The sequence below is a fragment of the Ylistrum balloti genome, unplaced genomic scaffold, assembly GCF_031769215.1.
Source record: "Ylistrum balloti isolate Yb309-2 unplaced genomic scaffold, AGI_CSIRO_Ybal_v1 Utg369640, whole genome shotgun sequence".
Taxonomy (NCBI): Eukaryota; Metazoa; Mollusca; class Bivalvia; order Pectinida; family Pectinidae; genus Ylistrum; species Ylistrum balloti.
The window spans coordinates 1,740,270-1,746,354 of record NW_026781901.1 but is presented as its reverse complement, the minus strand read 5'-3'; positions in this window follow the sequence as shown (position 1 = coordinate 1,746,354).

The following is a 6,085-nucleotide window of genomic DNA, read 5'->3' as shown; positions in this document are numbered from 1 at the left end:
CTGTTGACTGACTTGCTTTTGTTTTCATACGAGGCTGAATTTATTTTATTTATTTATAAGAGCTTATCAAAGCATGTCACAAAGACTTTACAGAGTCTTTCAATTTCATTTTCAGATATATTGATGACGTCTTGTCTTGAAATGACAAGATATTTATTGACCACGTCCATTGTATATACCTAACAGAATTGATAATCAAATATAGGACAGACTCTTCTACATCAGCCGCATATCTCAATCTTTTCTTACATCGGTCGTCATAGCGATCTCATTCAGAAATGTTTTATTTCGTTGTGTGATATGAAGCTGGACGTGTTTGATGCTCGTTAATTTGCCGGCTGGTTCCGTTTTTGTATACTTGGTTCTCAATGTGACATTATTTACTTGGATTGACCAAGATTTACATGACTGGTGTCGTAGATGAAGCTGAAGACGCTTACTCTTCAGGAACACATAGTCTTATTCGCTGGAGTCGCTGTGTAAATCTTTCTTGTGTTCATATTTAGCCCTATATATTTATTGCATTTGAGTTTGGATTATGATGATGTTGACATGTTGGTGTTTTGTTGTTGATTTCTATTATACATGAGGTTGACCAAATGAAAACCTCAGAATGGAATTGATAGAACTACCTATTGATATCTCACTTTGTGGCAATGGTCTCCGACAGAGTGTTGAGACTTTTTTCTGTGTCCTCTTCTTAGATTTGCTACCCTCAATGTAAATTCTGAGAGCTTTGGTTTTTATTTTCGACCTTTTGTGCTTCTGGTGTTAAATGTTGCGAAGAAATTAATTTCATGAAACAAAACGTTTCTAATGAGTATCAAACAGGCCAATATAAAACGTGACAAATCTGCAACAAAATGTTCGGCGGTGACAGCCAGAGTGTCCTGAGACACATTGTATAAGTCAGAAAATATATGTGCAGTTGTATATATATCGTTTAAACACGACTATACCGCTGTGGCCTAATCCACGTCATGTGTGTGTTCTATTATCTAACTACAACACATTATCAAATCCGGCAGTGATGGCGGTGAAAATCAGCCTGCTCGTTACAGGGATTCTTGTTGTTGTAATTGGGAGTTTGGCGGAACATAAAGATACACAATGTAAGTTCCCTCCACAATGGCAAAGCACTGTGTTTTTAGACTACGGAATGTTGATCTACGGTGTAGCAGGACATGCACGCGCATCCGGAACTTTTTATTACGATTATCCGAACAGACGCATGAGGATAGATCTCAAAGGTACGGAACAAGCTCCAGACAAGCAAAACCTCACGGTGTCTTTCATGCGGCATTTTAATGAGGTTAGTGGATATAAGTTAATAAAAACATTCATGTGTTCAGTTATGTTACCAACGGCAAGAACAAAAAGACAATACGACTATGATAACGGACTCCAAGTCGACAAATCGAGGACAAAACATTAAAGATGTATACACAGGGTCTGATACTGTGTAACGATAAGATCAAGTCTTCCGGAAGGATTGACGTTTTCGGCTTCACTGACGATAAAGCCTTGGTCAATCAAAGTAGTTAATGTCACGTTCCCAAATGAGGACAAGGTTAAAAACACGGAAATCATCAGTCATACTAACGATCATCGAATACATACTTAATGTAGCCCTATCAAAACATATATATGTATAGATATTCGTTGATATCTTTTGAAGATAACTGTAGAAACACACAAAAGTTACAATTTTCAGTGAATCACTTGTTGAGAAATATTCTTTCTGTGATTGATTGTTTCTATAGAAACACACATTTTCTTGAATCTATACGATTAGAAGCGACTAGGATAATGACAGACCTCCGTTCTGAGACACCACAAACTATACAATTAATTAGGCTGGATAACACTGTATATAACAAAACAGAAATATGATGGACAAGATTACGTAGGGACATACACCTGAATACTTACATTTTAAGTGCCTACAAGATCGTAAGTAAATAAATGTGAACATTATGTTTCGAAAACAGTACATGTGTTGATAAAATACTTAAATATAAACAAAAGAGGAATTAAAATAGAAAGTAATACAAAAGAGTAAATTAAATGTTACCCATGAAGTATCCTTTTTAATTTAAAATTCGAAGTTTATATCGATGATATCGATCGTCTTGTCACTAACAAAGGACATAGACTTGGAAAAGTACTTCATCAGAACAGAACTACCTTAGCAGTCTAATGAGACTGGTGCTTTCCAGTTATCAACGTGTTAGACATGGCAATCCAAATTTAAGAGAATGAATGTTTTCTGACGATTTCACCTACGGTAAGACTTTTTAGATGTTCGCTGCTGAAGACAAGAGAAAATAAAAATATGTTAACACAGTTTTAATCTTAACTTTCGCAAAATGTCAAATTAAAGAGAAAAAAAAGAGAAAAAAACGAAACAAAAGAAAACAAACAAAAAATTCTCCCTGAGACACATGGAATGTTCAAGAAAAATAAGGCCATTTTTCCGGGATAGTAAAGTGTCTATCGCTCAAAAGACTACATCTGTTCTCTAAATTTTGGTCAACCCAAATAAGTCATGTTCCCAAATGAGAACACGGTTGACACAAACGGAAACACTAGACATACTAGAATCTTCCCCATTGAGTAAATCTGTGATTTTCATCATATTTCCCAGAGTAGGTTATGTCTTTACATGCGCGAAATGGATGCGTTAATATGTCGTGTTGGTTGCTTTGTCTTTCCTGGTTGTCAGTTTGAAAACGTTTCAAAAAGTTAAATTCAATGGCACAATGGGTATGCTAAATTGGTCAACAAATAAAATTAAATAAGCCAAAATACTGAACCACAAACAATAATAGTATAATAAACAGACACAAATTTGTCGTAATATATTACATAAAGTTTGTTCCATGTCAGGAAGACACTGTTTTATCATTACTTAAACAATACCATTCTGTTTAATGTTTGACAGCAAGCATCCTACTACATCGATTATGACGCAAAATTCTGTGAGATAACCTACGGCATAGATCCAGTTTGGAATCAGTGGAAGGCGTGCCTGGTAAGTATATAGGACATCGGTGGGAAGGCGTGCCTGGTAAGTATATAGGATATCGATAGGAAGGCGTGCCTGGTAAGTATATAGGACATCAGTGGGAAGGCGTGTCTGGTAAGTATATAGGACATCAGTGGGAATGTGTACACGGTAAGTATATAGGACATCAGTGGGAAGGCGTGCCTGGTAAGTATATAGGACATCAGTGGGAAGGCGTGCCTGGTAAGTATATAGGACATCAGTGGGAAGGCTTGCCTGGTAAGTATATAGGACATCAGTGGGAAGGTTGTAAGTATATAGAACATCAGTGGGAAGGTTGACACGGTGAGTATATAGGACATTAGTGGGAAGGCTTGCCTGGTAAGTATATAGGACATCAGTGGGAAGGTGGTAAGTATATAGGACATCAGTGGGAAGGTGTACATGGTAAGTATTTAGGACATCAGTGGGAAGGCGTGCCTGATAAGTATTTAGGACATCAGTGGGAAGGTGGTAAGTATATAGGACATCAGTGGGAAGGTTGACACGGTAAGCATATAGGACATTAGTGGGAAGGCGTACCTGGTAAGTATATAGGACATCAGTGGGAAGGTGTACACGGTAAGTATATAGGACATCAGTGGGAAGGTTTAACGGGTATTGTGAGTATATATTTGACCAGAGGTAGGGCCACACAAACTAGATGTAGATATTCTTGTATCTAAATAGTAGAAAGTTCTCAAAAAAATATAAACTATAAAATGTTACATCGTTAAGCAACAGATCGGTGCATTGTATGATTAATTCACTACTTCGAAGACCTGTATCGTAAAATACTAATTATGTCAATAAATCAGATCGGTCAATTACTGATAAATCAACAAGTATATACCATATCAACATGCTGTAAACTACACAAACTTACTCTCTATATTAGAGATGTGATACCAACTGTAAATTTAGAAACAACAATTTCAGTGATATTTGATACAATGTATATTGATATAGTGTGTGTAGATATATATACTATATAGTGTATTCTGACACAATATATATTAATGCAGTTTTTTACATTAGATATTGATATATAGTTAGAGTATATACTGGTACAATTGGTATTGATACAGCGAGTTCTTTAAAATATCTTTTCACCATATCACAGTATAAAATGGACTGTCATAAGGCTTTGATATGATTTTATGTTACAGCTTCGTCAGTTGCCTACACTTTTGGAGATCTGGGTGGCTTTACATCTTGGTAATAAATGATGGCCCTACCTACCCAGGTGTTCGTGTTGTCATGGATGTCAGCATAGGTATATGTTATTTCATGCCTTTTAAAACGTATTGATCTATTTTTATGCGAGATAAATGAATATGTGTGCAAATCCATTTTGTACCTTTTTAAAAACTCTCGCTATGTGTGAAACTTTCAGTAAATACTACTCTTATAAATCTCCAAATGAATGTTTTCGATGCGTGTGTGTAGTTTATTTATTTATATAGTTTATACTTATATAATTTGGTAATTTCATCATTGTTAATGCTAAATGACCTTAAATAATGCAAAACAATGAAGTCCTGTCCTCGGTGTTGTAGAAGAAGTGTGCCCTCCCTTCCGTGTCATGTTCCAGAACCTTCCGGACGACCCGGAAGTCATGTATCAGTATGAATTCGTGGATCACACAGACCTAAAAAAATCCTGACGTGTTTAAAACCCCTGACAACTGTACTAACTCTATGTTAACGGTGAGTGTAAAATCCTGATGTATTTAAAACTCCTGACAACTGTACAAACTCTACGTTAACGGTGAGTGTAAAATCCTGACGTGTTTAAAACTCCTGACAACTGTACTAACTCTATGTTAACGGTGAGTGTAAAATCCTGATGTATTTAAAACTCCTGACAACTGTACAAACTCTATGTTAACGGTGAGTGTAAAATCCTGATGTATTTAAAACTCCTGACAACTGTACAAACTCTATGTTAACGGTGAGTGTAAAATCCTGACCTGTTTAAAACTCCTGACAACTGTACAAACTCTATGTTAACGGTGAGTGTAAAATCCTGATGTATTTAAAACTCCTGACAACTGTACTAACTCTATGTTAACGGTGAGTGTAAAATCCTGACTTGTTTAAAACTCCTGACAACTGTACAAACTCTATGTTAACGGTGAGTGTAAAATCCTGATGTATTTAAAACTCCTGACAACTGTACTAACTCTATGTTAACGGTGAGTGTAAAATCCTGATGTATTTAAAACTCCTGACAACTGTACAAACTCTATGTTAACGGTGAGTGTAAAATCCTGACTTGTTTAAAACTCCTGACAACTGTACAAACTCTATGTTAACGGTTGTAAAATCCTTGTATTTAAAACTCCTGACAACTGTACAAACTCTACGTTAACGGTGAGTGTAAAATCCTGACCTGTTTAAAACTCCTGACAACTGTACAAACTCTACGTTAACGGTGAGTGTAAAATCCTGACGTGTTTAAAACTCCTGACAACTGTACTAACTCTATGTTAACGGTGAGTGTAAAATCCTGACTTGTTTAAAACTCCTGACAACTGTGTACTAACTGTTCATGTTAACGGTGAGTGTAAAATCCTGATGTATTTAAAAGTTCTGACAACTGTACAAAGCTCTATGTTAACGGTGAGTGTAAAATCTGACTTGTTTAAAACTCCTGACAACTGTACAAACTCTATGTTAACGGTGAGTGTATTTAGGCATTGTTCAAAACTCTGACAACTGTACAAACTCTATGTTAACGGTGAGTGTAAAATCCTGATGTATTTAAAACCCTTGACAACTGTAATAACTCTACGTTAACGGTGAGTGTTTCGATCTCTAATAACGTCCCACATTTTGACATTTAGCTGTCTGTTTCATTGATTTTACATTTTACTATTGTTTATTTATTTTCCAGATGAGAAAATTATCATCGCTCAAACCTCTTGGATTCTTCATGATTTAATGTTAGTGAGCAACAAGATTAAACATTCAATTAAAGTTCCTCTACAAAACTAAAATACTATGGTTATTTCATAATTTTGTTTAAACGCGCCCA